At 48.9% G+C, this 20907-nt stretch overlaps 1 protein-coding gene across 5 annotated transcripts in view; it reads right to left on the reverse strand.

Annotated features, from left to right (window-relative positions):
• Window positions 1–20907, reverse strand: part of Sipa1l2 (signal-induced proliferation-associated 1 like 2) — a 150677-nt gene that overhangs the window by 92930 nt on the left and 36840 nt on the right. For all 5 annotated transcript variants that reach the window (XM_008772639.3, XM_039097901.2, XM_008772638.3 and 2 more), the window contains exon 2: window positions 9191–9250. The gene's annotated coding sequence lies outside the window, so the exon portion shown is untranslated. The remainder of the gene's footprint in view (window positions 1–9190; window positions 9251–20907) is intronic.

A 20907-nucleotide genomic window follows, 5' to 3' on the forward strand; every position in this document is an offset into this window, starting at 1 on the left:
GGGAGCAGCGGCCAAGGCTGGTGTGACCACCTCTGTGGTGTGGACGACTCTGTGAGACCCTGCCTCACATTTTAAAATGTGGAGAAGTGTTTTCCTAGCGTGTGCTCACAGGTCCCAAGTTCAATCTCTAGTTGTACAGAAAAACCCACCATGGTGTCTTGAGGTCCACACCCCTATCACTTGTATAAAGAGTCATCTTTCAGGCAATTCCCACCTCCCGTTCTCCTTGTGAAGAGATCAGGACAACGCTGAACACAGACTGGACCTTCTCACCACATCCTCATGATCTGCCCAGCTCCCTAAGCTCATTTAGAGTTAAGGGCCAACAACTCTGAGAAGTTGTCCTTTGATTGTTTAAGTAGATTTATAAGCTAGGCACAGTGGCTAACATCTGGACTATCAGCACCCAGGAGGCTCAGGCTGGAGGACAATTATATTTGGAGGATTATCCTGGGCTACAAACTGAGAGTCTTTCTCAGCAAACAAAACAACTAAAAATGTTTGAGTTTTTTTTTTTTTTTTAACAAAGAGGAACCCGTCTTCATGAAATGTAAATTAGACTACAGTTCAGACATGTCCCTACCAGGCTCTGAATCATCCCTGAAGTGAACCTATGTTTTCTTTTCTTTTTTTTTTGGTTCTTTTTTTTGGAGCTGGGGACCGAACCCAGGGCCTTGAGCTTCCTAGGCAAGCGCTCTACCACTGAGCTAAATCCCCAACCCGGACCTATGTTTTCTAATAAATCATGTTCACAGTCATATACCCCAGCGTGCAAAAGTAAGCATGACAGTGCAAGACTCAAAGACCAAGATGGAGGCCAAAATAAAATACTTACCAGTAGTAACTCAGCATACAAACATACTCAATTCTCGAGATTCCACTCAGCATGTAGGCTGGGGCCAGATGGACATCTCACAGTCACCCTGTGTCACAGGCCCTCCAACAACAGAAAATCCGGACAGGCCAAGCCAGCCCCCTGCATCTGGGTGGGATGCTTAAGAAGCCTGTGGGCCTTTCTGCATTGCCAATAGGTATAGAACAAAGGAGAGAGAGTGGGTCCGCTCTTTCTTGCCCTGGGATGAGCTACTTATTGTCTGGGCTTTTATGGTTCAACCCCTGATGATCCACATGGACGGCTCTCTTAGTAGGGTCTGGTGGATAATTTATTTTCTGGGCCCTACCTTAGGCCTACCAAATCAACACCAGAGGTGACAGGGAAGAGGATACAGGATGCTCTGTGCAGTGACCTTGGTAATGGATCTATGAGTCAAGAAGATGTTTGGAAATCACTGAACAGCTTCCACAGTTGAAGTGAGCAGGTGAGCATAGAGCCAGGCCCCTGGGGAACCCCAAGAATGCATTAATACCAACTAGCTGCCAGCCTGGACACTGACAAGCTCAAGGAGCATCAGAGACACTGAAGAAGACAAGTGGGAAAGACGGCTCAAATGGAGTCAACCTAAGTGGAGTCCTCTACGCAGCTGCACACCTGTCCCCACAGTGGCTCATGTCCAGGAGTGCGCACCCCAAGGCCTGGAAGGCCAGCCGTCTGCAATGTCCCAGGGTTACATGGACAGCTTCGAATCTACCACCCCGACAAGTAGCACTAAAGAAACTTTATTTGGCTAATCTGCTAGAAGAAACTTAGTTTGAGAATGAACTTCATGAAGTTGTGCATTTGAGAAAGTCAGTCTCACAGAGTAAAGTCTAGAGTGCTGCTTGGTACAGCATCTTAACTGAGAAGTACCAAGGAAAACAAGTGGCCGGTCTATCCCGTGGCCTCGGGAGAGCATCAGGCTCTATGTGAGGCTGGCATACTTTGGTGATGGAAAGCAAGTCAACCCTTCTATCCTGATGACAAACATAAATCAGAAACTAACAGGATCTAACTGCCCAACTGTTGTTTTTCATCCTCTCTTGATTCTGCCAAAACAGTGTCTCATAAAGACCAGGCTGGCTTTGAACTCACTGTGCAGCCAAGAGTGACCATGAACCTGTCATCTTTCCACTCCTACCTTCCAAGTGTTGGGCTGTCGGGCCTGTGTCACCACCTGATTATGTGTTGCTGGGGATGGCATCCAGGGCTTCCTTCATCCTGGCCAGGATGCTGCCAACTAGGCTGGTGACACGTCTAGCCCAAGTGGTCTTCAAAACAAAGGTAAAGTAGTAACAGGACTTGCATTCCCGATTGGTCATTAGGCCAGGTCAACGGGATCCCTTGGAGAAAACAACTCCAGACACAAAAGACTCAGAAGGAGAACCCACTTCCCTTGTTCACTTTCCCCAGCAGCACATGCTGTGCATATTTCAGCATGTTTTTAAAAGGAGGAGAAATAAAAAACTGCAACTTAACCAGTGTGTGTAAAGCAGAGCTGGAAAACTGCATGGAGTGCTCCTCAGACACCGGAGTGCTCCTTAGACACCGGAGTGCTCCACAGACACCGGAATGCTCCACAGACACCGGAATGCTCCACAGACACCGGAGTGCTCCTTAGACACCGGAGTGCTCCTCAGACACCGGAGTGCGCCACAGACACCGGAGTGCTCCTCAGACACCGGAGTGCGCCACAGACACCGGAGTGCTCCTCAGACACCGGAGTGCTCCTCAGACACCGGAGTGCTCCTCAGACACCGGAGTGTGCCACAGACACCGGAGTGCGCCACAGACACCGGAGTGCTCCTCAGACACGTGGCATAGCCAGACAGGACCAGCAAACCTCTCGGTCCCCAAGTACTTTCCAAGGAAGGAAAAATAAATAAATAAAAGGAAGAGAAGATGTAGAAGAAAAGAAAATCCTACACTCCTGAACAGTGAGGCGGGAAAGCCTGCTTGTAGCTCAGCCTTGTCAGACAGAACACAGCAGCCTCAAAAGGTTCAATAGCCTTTTTATAAACCTATTGTGTGGAGAAGTTCCTAAAAATAGTGCGGTTCCCAGGCAGGCAGATCACAGGAGCAATGCCTGCATGCTAAGCCTCACACAATAGACAAAGGGCAGGAAAGGAGGGTAGAATGGAGCTCCCTCAGTACCAGGTTCTTGAGACTGGCTGCCTTCCTCCTGACAGTCCCCCAGGCTCTGTGTGCTCAGACTGCTGGGTGCACCACGTCTACCCTCACACCCTCTCCATGACGATGAGAGGGCAGGCAGGTGATGGCAGAGAAGTCAAGCCAGGACCCATGACTCATTCATTCGTGGCCACCGAAGAGAACTCTGTAGTTCCTTGAAGGCAATGCCTGTACTGTGACAATTTCCGTGGTTCTGGCTCATTTTCCCTGGAGCCAAAGCATCTTTTCCACCTCCACTGTCTACGGGAATCACCCCGGAAAGCCAGGGAGCTCACTGGTGAGTTGGCTCTCAAATACCAAATACAGGCTTTTCAAGTTTTTAGAGGCAAGGCGGCTCAGCAGGTAAAGGTGTTTGCAGTCCTGGTGACCACAGTTGGGTTCAGAACCCATGTAAAGATGGGAAGACAACTGACTGTCAAGCTGTACACACCGTGGCACGAGGTCCCCCTCTCCAATACACAGATTATATTATGACATTGATTACCTCCAGTACAGTAATACTTTCAAACAGTGTCTTGATTGAGCAGGTAAGAGCTTAATGCAACACTGGGCTTCTGACCAATACAGCAAAGCAAAGCAGGAAACAAAACACTTGGGTACAGGGCTCGCAAAGTGCCAACCGTGCAAGCATGAGGACCTATCTGAGTTTGAGCCCAAGAACCTGTGTAAAAAAAGCCCAGCATGGCACGCACATGGCTGGGAGACAGTCACAGGTAGGTCTTTGGTTCATTGACCAACTAGTTTATTTCTAAGAGAGTTTATCACCAAGCTAGTGAGAGTCTGTCTTAAACAAACCAAAGGTGGCGGGGGGGGGGGGGGAACAAGGTGGAAGTCACCTCAGGAGTAACTACCTGAGGGTGGTTCTGTCCTCCATGAGGACATATACATATGTACCCACATTAGAAATGTACGTGTACACACACACACACACACACACACACACACAGAGAGAGAGAGAGAGAGAGAGAGAGAGAGAGAGAGAGGGGCATACCAGTCTAGAGTGAGCCATTATCAATGTGGAAGCCTACACAGTCTACACAACCAAGAGATCAATAGCACTGCCCCTGTGAGCACCGGCCCTGTGGAGCACCGGCCCTGTGGAGCACCGGCCCTGTGGAGTGCACACTCTGAGAAGCAGGAAACACATAACAAACTGAAAACGTAAAATCCACATTTCAATTCCTCCATCCTGATTTTAAGTTAGCACTTACATTTTCTTTTTTTTTTTAACATCCTTGCCATGAATTCTTAGTGAGGGGACAGGGCACACCGAAGATGGAAAAGTAACTGTGCTGAAGCTCTCTGAAGTACTTCTTCACTTGTCTGCAGTAAAGAAGCTGCAGATGGCTCACCACAAGCCCTAGAGGACATCCTGACCCTGTGGCCATCCTGCACAGACCAATGAGGGTACTCTGCAGATGCTGTGTCCCCTTCCCATGCCCAAGCTATCAGAACAGTGAAGGAATGGACCCTGAGAAACTGGAATTTCCAAGTAATCTCATGAAGGAAAAGGCTGATGGCATCTGGTGCCAGACAAAGGAAGAGCTTGTCTGCCAGCAAGAGATGTCACGCAGCTCTGACAACCTGTCAGATCACTGTGCAGGGCAGACTGGAGCTGAGAGGATGACGGTCAGTGACGTGCAGGACCACACTTGACCAGCACCGCTTAGCTGTACACACTCTCGCCCTCAATTCCAACCTAAACCTGTCAGGACTCTGAAGAATAGAAGTTGGGAGAAGGGGTCACTGGATATCTGGGCTCCTCTTCTGTGTGTATGTGGCCACATGGAATAAATCTCCTTTCTTGGTTTTCCCTGTCACTTGTCCCTCTCAGTGGTCTTGTGAGGACAGTAGCCACTCTAGGGGCTTCTAGGGCCCGGCTCCGACCCTAACAGCCCCGTAACAGCCCCCTGGATGTGGAATGCTGCAGGTCCAGAGCCAGATTTATCCTGGGCCCTTTAAAAGTGGATTAGCTTTTCACTTCTGTGTCAGAAGTTACTGAATCTTGAAGCTTAGCCCACTCCTAACTACCCCAAACCCCGAGGCTAAAATTGCTGAGATAACCCTGGAAACTGGGAGGCCTGTCACCTAGGTTCTCACCAGCAGAATGGAAAGTGCATTTATTTCCAGGCACAGAACAAAAGGAGGCCATAGAATGCAAGTCATCCCTTCCCAGGTGGAGGATGTCACTCAGGGTCACTTGTGTCGGCTGCCTGTGGTCAGTCCCATCTGGCTCAGACTGAATTCTCACCGTACTCCCTACAGAACAGTGATTATGTCACACGGACATACAGATCTGGATAAGTGTTCTTAGCAACAATTGAGCTATTCTTTTCCCAGCAATCAGTTAAATAGCTTCATCAGTAGTGCCAAGTGCCCCATTAATAAAATCCACCAGAAACCTTGAGAGGGCGGTCGTAGAGCTACCTTTCCAACTGCACACGAAGGAGCAATCCAATCCTGAAGCAGCTGATTTTGCCCACAGGAGACGCTCCCCACGCAGCTCACGGGTCAAGGAGGCTCAGAGCCTTCACGAGGACCTGCCCATCCCAGAGGCCCGGGACTGGGCCGTGACTCTGCAGTGCATTTTGCCTCTATGTGAAGTGAAGCACCTAAATCTAGGGTTAACCTGGGCTCAATCTCCAGCAGCAAACCAAGGGTTCCGGCAGGGTTCCGCGGGTTAAGTGAACTAACCCTGGCGATCTGCTGTCAGTGCTCAGCTGCTAACCAACACTAACGTGAAGCTTCCCTTCACTAAATTGCAGGTCCCACCAAGTTCAGTTTTGGAGTGTAAGGGGTTGGGGTTTCTTTGTGCAGCCCAGCCTGGTGCAGAGCTCACAGCCCCCCTAAGTCCACACAGTAGCGTGTTTGTCTACATGTGCACCCTGTGTCCAAACGGCCGAAAGCTGCGGCTCCTCCCTCCCTCGCTCTGAGGCCTTGGCCAGATCCCAGGCATCCCATCTCCATCCTCACAGGATTCGGATCAGGAGGTGCAATGCCAAGCACACAGAGATAGACAAAAAGATGACGGGCACTGAGCTCAGTGATTAATGTAAACAGAGAAGCTGGTCAGTCCCTGACTCCATGCTATGGTCCCCAGGCGGAACATGTGCTTAGGGTCTCTGTTTACCGTTCAAAGTGGGGGTGGATGGCCAGGCAGGTACGAAAGGACTGAATGGCCCAAGGTCTCCAGAACTCCGCCCCTAGGAGCTGGAAGCACAGGCGCCTGGGCTGCAGTGCTCAGGATGTGGTAGATTCCCCAACTGCTCTCAGACACATGGTTAATTAACAGAGACAAGCCTCCGAGGAACAAAAACAGTTATTTCACCAAGGAATCAAAGTCTGAACGCTACCCATTGTTCCTCAGTGAATGCCTCCTTCAGGAAACCTTCCACTGCTGCTGCCACCAAACAAACGCTCTGTATAAACAAACAAACTGAATAAAGGAAGCAGCTTATGAAATTACAATGTGTTCTGTGACAGAGCCCAGCCCTCGCATTCATAAACCCAGAGCCGAGGACTCAGCGCTCCTCACTAAGGGAGAGCACGACCGTTCGTCCTTACAGTGAGAAGGCTACACTGTAGGTGTGTCCTTCCATATGTGAGGATGTATATGCACGTGTGTACATGTGTGGATAGAGGTCAGAGGCCACACATGTGCTACTGCATGTGTGTGGAAATCAGAGTTCTTTCCTTCTACCGTGCTGTTTCTGGGGACTGAGCTCAGGAAGTCAGGTTCGCATGACACAAGCTTTTCCCACTCAGTTATTAGTTCCCCTGGGGTGGGTGGGTGCCAACAGTTGTGGCTCAACTCATACAGAACTCAATATGCAAATCAGGCTGGCTTCAAACTCACAGATATCCACCTGCCTCAGATTCTCAGTGCTGAGAGCAAGTCTTCAAAACCACACCTAGGTAATTACACTTTTTAAGATTTTTTTTTTATTTATTTATTATATATAAGTACACTGTCGCTGTCTTCAGACACACCAGAAGAGGGCATCAGATCTCATGACAGATGGCTGTGAGCCACCATGTGGTTGCTGGGAATTGAACTCAGGACCTTTGGAAGAGCAGTCAGTGCTCTTAACCACTGAGCCATCTCTCCAGCCCCCAGTAATTACACTTTTTAAACTTGCCTGGATTTTAAAAGTGACTGGATTTACAGGAAGTCCACGGGTTCCAGTTACCTTTGGAGAGTGATCCTCTATTGCATGTATGGATTGTATGAAGTAATACTCTTATATGTAACACAATACACTATGATCTGACACACTATAGATCCCTAACAGGTTTGGCAGGCGTCAGACCACTCACCCTGAAATACACATGAGGGACTGCCCAGAACCTCCCTTCCCATGGTGACCCACTCAGCACTGGTCTGGAAACGGGTGCTCCAGGTGGAGAGATTCGAGCACAGCTCTCCTAGGTGAGGAAAGGCCAAAGGGCACTCAATCAGCTGTGTTCAGGGAGCTCCAGCCTCAGCCAGCCACCTGGCTCTGACAGCACTGACTTGTCACCCAGCTGGAAGGACAGATGTAGCGTCACAAGGTTCCTTCCTTAAAGCAAAACCCTGCAGTCCTGCCTACTTCCTGTTCTGGAACGTTCCTCACATCTTTGCACTGTTATTTCCACATCAGAATTTACTTAGGCTCAAGGGTTTCCCTGAACTCAGGAAGTGGACTGGGTCTTCTGGTTCCCATCAAGGGGGAACAAGGCCATGTCAGAAAAGCCATCCTGGCCTCTGTGGCTGCTCCTCAGCAGTCACTCACTTCTGTAGAGACATCCACAGCCTCACCAAACACATGAGCCTCACACACTGACCCTGTGCAATGAGACAGGATGCAATGATGCTGGCATCTCTGATGGTGATATCCTGTTCTTGTTCAAACACTTGCCCTGACAACATTAGAAAGGCAAGCTCAGCTACAGCCGCCAAAGGCACATGCAGACAGAGAGACAGACAGACAGACAGACAGACAGACACACACACACACACACACACACAGAAACAGGCACACATACAGAAAGAAACAGATAGACTCACAGAGAGAGAGAAACAGGCACGCATAAAGAGACAGACAGATACACACAGACACACAGACACACAGACACAGAAACAGGCACACATACTGAAAGAAACAGACAGAGAGAGAGAGAGAACAGGCACGCATAAAGAGACAGACACAGAGACAGACACAGACACAGACACAGACACACACACACACACACACACACACACACACACACACACACACACGAGAATCACAGCAGTTACATGTAGCACCGAGTCCTGGACTGGCCACTGGATGGAGGAGAAGGATGCCAAGATGGACAGGCACCCTGCGTCAGATGAGGAACTGAACTAGGATGCTGGTAACAGATGGATCATAGATGGGTCAGTAGTAAATAAATAACTCAAGGTTGGTAGCTGAACTTCTGTGACTCAACCCACACATTTATTCCTAAGAAACAAATACTGACCTTCTTGGGGGCAAAGGGTAGAAGATCCCATGTGAGGTAGAAATGTGCATGTGTGTGAGTGGGGACTTGTGAGTCGGGGCAGACACAGGCTCTTTCAGAGAGAGACCTGTCTCACTTCCTGCTGTTTCCATGTATTCTGTAATTCATGTAAGGAATGGGGAAGCACTACCTTGACTCAAGGCTGAGAGGGTTAGCCAACAGTCATTCCCATCTGGCCCAGCCGTCTTAGCAGTTCACCTCAGCAACCCCATCGTGTCCTAGACCCTCCAGGGCCGTGGACTTCAGGCAGCCCTTTGCCCACACGATGCTCACCTGAGCCCCTGTCACCTAAGGGGCACTCTCCTACACAGGTATGCACAAGTTGATTATAAAATGCATATCCTCAAAAACACACGGAGGGACACACAGAAACTCATCAGTGACTTGGTTTGAACCCCCACCTGCACCCCGTTAGGCAACTCTAATGTTCAAAGGAGGCTGCGTGAGCCCTGTTACCATGTCTGCTACAGCACTGGATACACCGGGAGAGCACAACCTGCCCAAAGAACCATTATTGGGACACAGGAGTCCAATTAAAACATCAAATAGCCACGGAGAGTAACTCGGTCTGCACGGTCTGCATGGCAGCCTGCAGCAACTTACCTAAAAAGACTGCAATTTCCGATGGCGGAGCCTGGAGCTCACACAGCCTGCAGCAAGAACCTGCAGGAGAAAACAAGAGACCTGGTCAGATTCCTGAGGGACATTTCAACAACAGTTTTCAGTGTGCTCAGCATCCCTGGGCGACCCTCAGGATGTCAGATTCAGGCCCATCAAGGACACCAAAGCATTATCTTCTCTGTTTCTGCCTCCTCTCCTGGGGTGTAACGGAGCTGCTGCAGTGAGTGAGGGTGTCAAAGGCTGACCAAGAAGTGGGTGAGAGAACCCAGCGGTCTGCTCTGCACCCGTGGCAGAGGCTTGCAAACGCAGCCTCTTTGTGCAACGTCACTCTTGCCTTAGACAAGTAATTTTGTAAAATACTGTTTATAACAGAAGGTAAAGGGTTTGTTGTCAGCTTTTCCACATACTGTTCACTGTCATTTCAAGACGTGCTTTGAAAGGTGTACTCATCAGTGTAAGATTGTGTTGCCTACACAGATGTGCATAAGCCCTAGAGGCCAGAAGAAGGTGAGAGGGTCTCTGGAACTGGAATTACATTGTTGTGTGCCACATGTGGGTGCTAGGAACCTGTTAGATTACAAGGGCCAGATGAATGGCTGGGGTGCCTATTTAATGTATTAAAGTAGACACTGGCTACCAGGTTCTCCCTCAGGTCCTACCTGCTATAGGACCCTTCTGGCTAGCTAGGACCCTGCCCCCTACCCTGAACTCTCCAGCCTAGGGAGCTGGAGAGTTTTCCTTATGTAACCCGACCATTTTGGTTACCTGCCCTCTTTGTACCTTTGTACCTCCAGGCTGTTGTCCCTGGTTCCCTCTCCCCACAGGGATCAGGGTCATGTCCACCCTGGACTCTCCCACATATCTGTAACACTTTCTCCTCCATCATACCTAGGAGTAATCATGTACCTTTGGTTTTTATTTCTTCTTCTTTTCATTCAGAACCTGGATCCTTATCACTGAGCCATTTCTCCAGCCTCAACAACCACCCGAGTCCTAATTCCACCACAGGAAACACAAGCACGTCACCCAACAGTCTTTGGAATCACAGTCACTTCTAAGTGTCATGGAGGAGAAGGTGTTCTAGATTACCCTGTTAAACCACAACTGCTCCTGGTGACAGCACTGACTGCTTGTAAACTCACACTGCGAAAGGAAAGGGAGGGAAAGAAGGGAGTGGCAGGGCCCACTGGCTGCTGCTTCCTTGAGTGAGGAAAGCTGTGTTCAGGGAGCACTTCCTTCTTGGAAGGTCAGGATTCTTGGTTCTTGGCCCACAGTGCAGTTCGGTTGGAAAAGTGCTGGCCTAGCATGCATGAAGCCCAGGTTCCGTCCTCAGCCTCACCTAAACCATGCACTGCAGTGCACACTTGGGGTTCAGCACTCAAGGGGTGGAGACAGGAGAATGGGGCGGGAGGAGTATGAATGAATATGAACTGAAGTCAGGCTGCTCCACAAACCACGAGCTTCTCCATCCACAACTCATTTTTAAAGCAGTAGTTATAAGAACTTCTGCAAACTAAAGCTTCCTCAAATCCGCACTCCTGTGTGACAGCACGAGGACCCAAGGTGCAGCAGAGAGGATGTGGACCAGAAGGAACCCAGAAGCAGGCTTCCTGCAAAATGAGGCAGCCCCTAGTAAGGAGGACTCACTGCCGTCCTGCTCAGTAGCTGCTGGCTTGGTACCATCATGAGCCACTTCAATATGACATAAAGACAAGTTTGTCACTTATTCAGAAGGCTGTCACCGGCCTGTTTTAGAAAGCCTACCTTCCTAATTCAGCCTCCATTTTTAGGAGCCCAAAGCAGCTGATGAAACGTTACTGAAGCCCCTTGGCAGCAGCTGGATTTCTCACTACATTCAATGACCAATCACCCTTGCTCTGAGGTTCAGAATCAGAAGCACGGTCAGCAGGTCCCTCAGCCTTGCTATGGAATCCAAAGAACTTAGAGTGGGCTCTAGAGCACTGGTTCTCAACCTTCCTAATGCTGTGATCCTACAATACAGCCCCTCCCACTGTGCTGACCACAAAATTATTCTTACTGCTACTTCATAACTGTAACTTTCTACTGTTGTGAACTGTGAGTATGTGTGTTTTCTGATGGTCTGCGGTGACCCCTGTGAAACGGTCATTCGACCCCAGATGGGTCCTGACCCACAAGGTAAGAACTACTGCTCTAGAGCTCTGTGTACAGCAGCTCTCTTCCCAACCGGCTGACGGTAGAGCTGACCGAAGTGTCCACTGATGGGTGAACAGACAGAGTGTGGCCCATTCATACAGTGGAATGTTATTCAGCCTGAAGGAGGAAGGAAATTCTGATGTCTGATACATTATGGCTGAAGCGTGAGGGCTGCTAAGTAAGATACATGAGTCGCAAAGGGACAAAGGCTGAGACAGAGGATTTCTCTTAGATGGGGTTCCGGGAGCAATGTAGACTCAACGCAGAAGCAGAATGGGTTCAGGAGGGAAGATGAGGAAGTTGCTTTAGCAGGTTCAGAATTCTAGTCTTATGGAAAACCACAGAAGGACAGACAGAACAGCTACATAAATATATGAATTTACTTACTTGCCAAACTGCTTATTTTACAATATAATGCCCAAAACACCAAAATATTTGTGAAAGATTTGCTATGAGTGTTCACTGACCTGCCTGTCCGTCTATCACAGCCACCACTGGGCCAATCCCCACAGGCTGCCTCCTCCCTTCTAGCCACTGTAACAGGACAAGAGCACACTGTGTATGTAATGGTCTCTACCACCGAGGCTGCGCAAGAGGATGCTCCGTGTAACACACTGAGCTATCACCAGGGAGACCTATGCGGGAGACATGACTATATTACAAATAACAAGTATCTCTTGTGAATACCGTATGACCTTCCAGAGTTTAAGAGAGAGGTGCTTCTGAAGCACCTGTGTTTCTCAAAGATCAATATTCCAATTTTCCTGTAAGGAGGGTTCTGTTCTCGAGTGTCCCTGTGGGCATGCACGATGAGATGCCGACTAGTTTGAAAAGTCTGCTGCTGTAGTCAGCTTCAAGCCGCACTTCTGGGTTACTGTCTATAGTTTATGGTGAGGCCCCCTACACAATGAACATTCTGGAAAAGCTCCTTCCCATCCCCTGATGCAGCAAGCATCCCATAATAAGCCAGCAAAGCCCACTCTTTTAGCTGCTTTTGTTTATGGCCAGAAAAGGAAGCCACAGATTCTGAGTAGCAGTGAGGACCCGGGAGCCTGGCCACACTTCCCCCTTCACAGGTGGCTTCATGAGGTAAAGGCTGTCTGGGCTGGGAAGGGAGGGCACGCACAAAACTGGGTTTCCAGCAAAGCAGTCTCCCCAGCAACAGTTATGTGTTGGGACACAGGGAAGGGGTGGGGAGGTCCCCATTTCTAGGTCTGTGGAGGGACGCCTCTCAAGATGCTCTGCTTGGAAACAAGCCATGCGGACATGCCCCTCCCCCCACTCCTTGCTCCTACCAGCAGGCTTCCTGATGGAGTGAGGGTCTGAGGAAGGGCAGCCAGCACAGACCCCCAGTTACTCCTTTCAGCTCTTCCTCCAACTGTGGGAAGACAACTGGCCAGTGTTCAGGGAAAGCCAGCGCCTAAGCAAGGCTGGGCTTTGTTTGCTTCTTACTTTAACAGTGAAATTCTTGGAGCTGAGTAGAGTGTTTGCCACATGACCTTGAAGCCCTGAGTTTGATCTTCAAAACCCAGAAGAAAAGTCAGGCATGATGGTGTGCTCCTGTAAACCAGAGTTGGGGGTTAGAGGCAGAGATGGGTAAGGTCGCTGGAGCACAGACAGCTCAGCTGGATTGTTGGACCCCAGGCCAATGGGGGACCTTGTTTCATAAAATGCTATGAACGGAAGCTAAGGAAAGACGCCGAAGGCTGACTTATGCTTCTGGACACCTGCACATTAAGAACATACACACGTACATACACACAAAATAAAAACAAATAAACCCAAGTTCCATGCCAGTATACTGAGATCACTCCAAGTCAAAACCAGGTATGCTAAGCCATGTCCCGTCCATCTCAGCCCACAGTCCCTCGGTATCCTGTGCAGCTATGGTGGCCACCACACTCCCTTCACTGATCTGAGATCCAAGCACATGAACAAGCAGACACCAACACTGGCTTAGTCCGCTTGCCCAGTCCCCAGAGCCCTCAAAGCCCAGCTCACACCTCAGAAGACGGGTTGAGAACAGGAAGAGTCAGTGCTGTGTGTAGAACACACGCACTAGGACTGTGGTCCCAGGGTACTTTAGTACGTCAGATGGCATCAGTCTTCCTGGAACTGTGCTTTGGACACGAATGTTCCTGATGATAATACATGTTCAGCATGCTGACCATCTGTGCACATATACACACAGACACACACACACACACACACACACACACACACACACACACTTACAGATACAGACACACAGACACAGACACACACACACAGACACACACACACAGACACACACACACAGACACACACACGGCATATCAAGATCCTGTGGAATTCCCTATATCAATGGCACTAAAACTTGGGTGGTTTAAGACATACATACGATTACTCTGGTTCCTTTCAAGTTACTCAGGAAAGGAAGAGAAACTGGACACAGAGACAGACCCTTTGAAGCCATTTAATATCAAACAAATATTTACGTAGCAGATCTAGCACCAGCATGCAGTTCTACACGCTGTCTCCACCAAGATGAAATTCTTGGCAACAGAATCACTGCCTAACGCCTGGCTTCCCACAGAATGAATCCAAGTGTCCTCAGATGGCACAAAAGAGACTGCTGGTGGGTTTCTCCTCACTAGAGAGGAGGAAGTCATATTTGAGTTGGAAGAAGACACAGAGGAAAGGAAAGGCTTAGTAAGGCAGGAGACACCAGCCGGGCCCCCATCCTTTACCTGAAGACTGTGAGGAAACTACCAGACACACTTCCACTGACTTTACACCTAGTAAACTCAGTCAGACCTGCCCCTCTCACACGGGGGACCTGGATCACCACTCATGCCTCAGACAGCACTCACCTCACAGAGCACTCTCACAGGACACTCTCCTCTTCTCTGGCATCTCTAAGGGTGAACACAATTAAAGAGCTTCCTGGTGCCTTGTTCCACACTGCACTCCAAGGACGCTGTGCTTTCTGCTCCAACGTTTTCAGTTTCTTACATGATTTCTTTTAATGTCCATGCCATGCAACTGTGAGTTTTTGTTTTTTTTTTCTTCTTCTTTTTCTTTTTTCTTTTTTTCAGAGCTGGGGACCGAACCCAGGGCCTTGTGCTTGCTAGGCAAGCGCACTACCACTGAGCTAAATCCCCAACCCCGAAACTGTGAGTTTTTAATAGGCAGTAGCCTGAGGTGCATTTGGCAGGGATCAACAATTGTAAAGTGAATTAACAAAAGCAGGCGAGCTTCTTAGACTCAAAAACATTGTCTGCTGCCATTGCCTTTATCCTATCCCTCCAACTTTGTGATATTAACTCTTTTGGGGAGTTAGCAGTAAATTACTATCACAACCATATGTGGAATAGGAAATTTCCTGCCTCTTTCAGCATTTACCATACACAAAATGAAAAAGGAAAACTTCAGAACCAAAACTACATCCCTGCTACACTAATGCTAAATACATTCCTGACACACAAATGCTACAAAGTTCTACCCCATAATGAACACAAAAGGCAAACTTGGAGGCAAGGCAAAAAGCTCACCCTGCAGCCTTCCCACCCTCTGTCCACGCAGCTACCAATCCTGCCACTCTAGCTCTCGTGCCCAGACAGTTGGCTTGGGCACAGGGTGGAATAGGGAGAGGTCACCAGGCACCTGGGGAAGCATCCTCAACTCCACCCAGTCTGTAAAACAGACAGGTGCCGTTTTGGTGATGGGAAGCAGACTCACTCACAGGATGCTCTGTGTCAAGAAGTAAGGCACACCACTTAGCATCCCTACCCTGGCACAGCAACGGCCCCTGGACCTGGCACACACAGCTGACCTAGGCGTCCACAATCATCTGCTAGTTTGCATCAGCACCCGCTTACAGACAGCGAAACATTAGAGAGGAGAAGATATCGTTTATACTCATTATCTGAAGAGCTGAGCTCTGATCTAACTCTGGACCACGCAGTGCAATGGTGGCCATGCTGTGCTGTGCTCTGTGCTGAGGCCGATCGGAGCTCCGACTGAACAGCGTCTTGAACGTGTTCAGCCAGGGCGCCCATAGCGTGAACCTGCAGTGGTGCTCATTAAATCAAGGAGAATGAATCAAGACTTGTGAAATCCAAGTGCATTTTCTATTTTAAGGATGCAGATTAAGAGCAACCATAACAAACTAAGAAAAGACCAACTTAAACAATTGCCTGTAGGCACATGGCTGCGGTTGATAATTCCCCGATTCTGCTGCCCCCTGTGTCTATACCCTCCATGGGGCAGAGCTCACAGTCACATGAGTTTCTTCATGCACGCACACCCTGCTTATCATTCTCTTGAAACACAAACAAGAGTCCATGAGCTCCCGTGAGCTCTGCAAACAAAAGAAAGGTACTAACGAGAAAATAAACTAGTTCAGCTGTGGCCCCCACAGGCTAAACCACTCTGGAAGAGAATCAGTGAATGTATCCATTTGAAATTCTGTAGCTGTCTTTTCATGTGGGCAAGGGGGCGGGATTTGGCAGGAGAACAATGAGTATTTCCTCACAGAGCAGGGTCCTAAGTTCACACTTTAACACTGTGCACACCTAGGGCGTAGGTCATCACTTACATACATTCCCAGCGTCTGCAACCCATTTCGTGAGAGAAAAGTTCCAAAAAAGCTTTGGAGATGGAAGGCAAGAGACTCAGCTTTCACATCATTTGGTAGCCCACTGCATCCAGGAGTATGCGAGTTTCATCCCTAGTTCTCTGTAGCAGACAAGTGAGTACACTCTATTGCTCTGGTGCGGGCAACGGCAGAGTCATTTTCTCCTCTGGACCCTATGCTCTCTTCCACTCCCGACTTCCCACTCCAAAAAGGCCCCGCAAAGCGCTGAGTGTCCACCAGACAGCCAACTGCAGCACTGCAGCAACCCAGAGCAGAGAGCAGACGCATCTGCTGAGGCTCTCAGCCCTAACAACCCGCAGAGGGAGAGCTGAGTGAGGAGCAAGCTCATCGCACTGGTGGGGAGCGTGCAAATCAAAGGGCCCCAGGCAACAGGGAAAACAAGGAGGCAGGTTTGTAGTAATGCAGCTACCGACTTGCAAACACCCCATAAACGCCTACAGAACTGAATTAAATCTCTCACAGCTTGAATTAGGAAACTGTGTGATGAGAAAGACTGGAAAAGGTGGTGCCTCTAACTGCAAAAATAATTACTATGCACAGCCAACCAGGTAGGACAACCGAGTGGGAATATTTCAAAACACGGGCCAACACCAAAAGCTAAGGATGGCTTCATGTGGGTTCAGGAGCCAGTCCAGGAAGATTCCACAGGAAAAAGCAAGTGAGGCTCACTGTGTCTCAGAGCTGCTGCTGCTCCAGACAGAATGTGTAGCCAGGACTCTGCCTCCAACCGCAGTCACACTCATGTCCTCTCACTAAGAACCTGGGTCCTTGGGACAGTGTGGCATCGATAGGTTCCAGTTCGACACACCTGCAGACTGTCGACTCCTGTGGGAAACAGCAGGACCCTCTTGCCAGGCCACAGGGCTTCTCCAGCCCATGTGCTCCAAGCTCCTAGAAGAAACCCTTCTTGCAGTCACACAAATTCAGCAACCTTTAGAGAAGAACGCAGTGGGGCAAAATGTCAACTCACAGGGAACCTGCTACCCACCCCAAAGCCTTCAAGACATTCAATAAAACCAAAGCACAAGGTGGTGGCCTCGACCCACAGAGTCAACTAAACACTGCTGTCAGCAGGATAGATTCTGTCAAAGGCAGAACCACTGACTGAGAAATCCTCCTAAGAAAACCATACACAAATGGAGTCCCCTGTCTACAGTGTGGATAGGACAGAAACACTGCGGAACTGAGAGTGAGGGCAGCTGTCACCAGCAGGAAGTCCGTTATGCTAGGTCCACTCCAGTCAGAATCCTGTGGCCAGTGGGGAGCATGTTACTGTGTTGAGAACTCCAGAAGGGCACCACACAGCTGCCTGAGGTTAAGGGCCATGGCCAAGACAGACTGAGGAAAGAAGACCGAGTCAGAGGAAGGTGGAGGGCTGGGCAGGTGCAGCTCATGACACTGTTATTTTATTGTATAACATATTTTATCCTTGACTCATTTTTATGTACTAACACAAAATTGATTTTTTTTACACCCTCCATCTGTGGCTCTAACTCCCTCAAATTGTTTAGACTACCAAAGATGTTCACTGGGTCATGTGCCAGGTACTTAGTCACTGTCCAGAGCACAGGGCTGCTGGCACCCCTAGTGAGTGCCATGCCTTAGCAGTTCACATGCTCCTGCTGCTATGACAAAAGGCCAAAGACCATGTCACTTAGAATCACAAGTTTATGTGCCTCTGCATCTGCAAAGTCCAGGATCAAGTGACCATGTCTGGGGAGGGCCTCTGTGCTGTCACACAGTCATGGAGGTCACTCAGTCCCAAAAGATATCATCTATTCAGTAGTCAAGTAGTCACCCCTGAAGAGCCCCACCTCTTAGTACTGTTGCAGGGCAAACTCTTGCCCACAAAGAGACACCAGATTTCTAGTCTATTTCTGAAATACTGAACTGATACATAACCAAATCCTGATCTTTTCACTTACCACACTCCTGTGCGTGTGTTACGTGTGTGCAGGCTAGTGTGGTGTGTGTGTGTGTGTGTGTGTGTGTGTGTAGCCCAGCCTGCACTGGCTACCCAGCAGCCTCATAGGCCTTCTACCCTGTGCCTCTAGGGTGCTGCTGGGATTACAGGCACTGCTGCCCCAGCTAAAACTCCAATCAAGTCCTCGAGTGTCTACACAGATTTTACCAATGTGCTCTCCAGCTGCTCTGCATCTAGGGCTGTTAGCAGCTCTCAAACTATGTGCTGGGACCACAGCAGTCTCTTGGGGCTCCTAATGGTTATGCAAATCTAACTATTTTCACAATAATTCCAAGATAGGACCGTCTTGCTGTGTCAGTAGTAGAAAAGCAGCAGCGTGTTACATGATAGCCCGTGAGCAGTGGGCAAGGTCATAACATAACACAGCAGACTACTTGGTCACCACCCGGGCCATAGAACAAGGCGCTGTCTCTAAAACTATAATTAAGTTTGGTTTCTAGCATTTACATGGAAAGCTCAAAACATCTGTAACTCTAGTTGCTAAGGATCTGATGCCCTGTTCTGGCTTCCACAGGCACTACCCCCTATGCAGTATATACCTGCAGACAAACACACACACACATAAAATAAAATTTAGCATCTACGGGGCTGGGGATTTAGCTCAGTGGTAGAGCGCTTACCTAGGAAGCGCAAGGCCCTGGGTTCGGTCCCTAGCTCCGAAAAAAAGAACCAAAAAAAAAAAAAAAATTTAGCATCTACAACAGAACTCCTAAGCTTAAGACTCAGAGATCACTGCAGAAGAGGGGAAGAGAACAATTCTAAAAGCCAGAGGAATGGAGAGTTTGCTGTGACGCTGTGTTTCCTAGAAATGTCAGAAGCTACTCACCACTAATGCCAATGTGAACAAGGAGAAGCTAACAAGGCCTCACCCTAGACAAAGAACTGCAGGCAACTAAGGGAAGCTAACAGTGGAGAAACGGTCCCTAGCCAAGAGCACATAAGACAAGTGACTCTCCAATACTACAGGGTCAGCTCTGAGAATATATACATACAAGTAACACGGCAAGGACTGAGCAAGCTCCATTATGTATTTAGGAACACAACACACACACACACACATACACACACACACACACACACACACACACACACACACACACACACACAGAAAATGAGACCATGACTTTGAAAGCCAGCAAGCAGGGGTAGAGCACAGGACGGTTTAGAGGGAAGAAGAAAAAGAAGTAATGATCTATTATAATCTCAAAAATTGAATATTTTAGACACTTACATGGACGTCTCCTTCACTGTTGTTCAGGGACAAATGAAAGTAAATGGTCCTGTAAGATCTGGAGATCCAGAGCATCTGTCACTCCTGGGACCACACCTTGGGAGAGACTAGGAGTCACCGAGCTACTTTGTCCCAGGATACAGCTGCCACTAGAGAATAAACTGTTGAGGCCACTCAGAGACAGTTTAAACAGAAGGAATGAAGTGCTTGTTCTAAAGGAAAATAGAAACACTATGCTTCTTACAGCCCTCTGAAAGGTGACACCACCCACCATGCCCTGACATCTCCTGGTCGGTGTCTGCCTGGGCTCCACAGTCCTCGGGCTGAGGCAAGTAGAGTGAGTCTCGGCCTTTCCTCACATCTAAACTTGCTTATTATTTCCAATATGATGACTGCTGACAGACCTCACACGAACAAAGCAAACGTCTCTGAGGTCCTCCATCATTTGTAAGGATGGAAAACTCACACACAACAAGAACCTGGGTTAAACTGGCCCAGAGTCAGTCTCCTCAGACATCACTAAGGCAGCAGCTCCCCTGAGGAAATGCACGGGCGATGAATGGGAAAGAACTGGCTCTGTGAAGGAAGGAAGTGAGCTAACATTTTCTAATTGTCTGACTGACAATGCAAAGGTGGCCCCATTTTAATTCTCTGAATCAGATACATATTCACCAAGGCCTCTCTCAGGGTCAAACGCTTAAGAGGTTTGAACATTTGGGTCTGAGTCTCCGACAGATTTCCCGACTGACTAGCAGCCCGGGCACTACAGAAGAGTGCAGTATGTAAATTCATCCAATTAGCTCCCTGCTCCTGGTGCTGTCTCCCAGGTTCACTAGCATCTCACTGCACGGTCTCTGTCACCACTGACTGAGAGACTTCTCACTCAATTATTGATTTTTCTGCCAATTAATTACCATAGCAGGAGTCACTCAGGCTCAGCTTTGCAGGGATTTTTCTCCCCAGTCCCCAGTCTGGAGTCAGGGGAGGAAGGAGGAATCAAAATAATTGAAACCCTGAGGATGAGACAAGTTCTAAAAACATCTTCTGCATAACTTGTAAACAGTTCAGTTGTCGGCAGACACTGGGGTGGGCAGACTTGTTTCCTACTTGGTCCTGGGCTTGGCTGTTTTCCAGGGAGAACTTTGTTCAATCCTGCCAACAACTTTACTCCACAACTCTCGGGAGAAATGAGGTTTTTTGACTCCGGGGGAGGGAGGCTAAGTGACTGTGTCTTGTTCATAAGAGTGAGTGAGATGCATGAGGTACATGCATGAGGAAAAGAAATAATTTCTCATTATCACCTCCAAAGGAAAGGCAGTTTTACTTCCTGAAGTAATGATTGCACAGCCAACGGTGCTTCCTGTTGTGAGACATGTGGGGTAACAGGGATGCCACACACAGAGACTCAGCCTGTCTCCAGCAAAGGCTTCCTCCACAGGGTCTCCTGAGCCCATGAGGGTGTGTGCAATCCAGACACCCACTACTACCAACTCTCCTGCCCTCTGCCTCACCAGGGAACTGAGACCCCAGGACACCTTACAGAACGCACAATGTGACAGGCCACCCCATCTCCTGATGCAGTTTTACTGTGAAAATCCCTCACAGGCTTGGGAGTTTGAGCATTACGTCTCTAGCTGATGGCTTTGCTTTGGGAGGTTGTGGAACCTTTA

This window comes from Rattus norvegicus, chromosome 19 (assembly GCF_036323735.1).
Source record: "Rattus norvegicus strain BN/NHsdMcwi chromosome 19, GRCr8, whole genome shotgun sequence".
Lineage (NCBI taxonomy): Eukaryota > Metazoa > Chordata > Mammalia > Rodentia > Muridae > Rattus > Rattus norvegicus.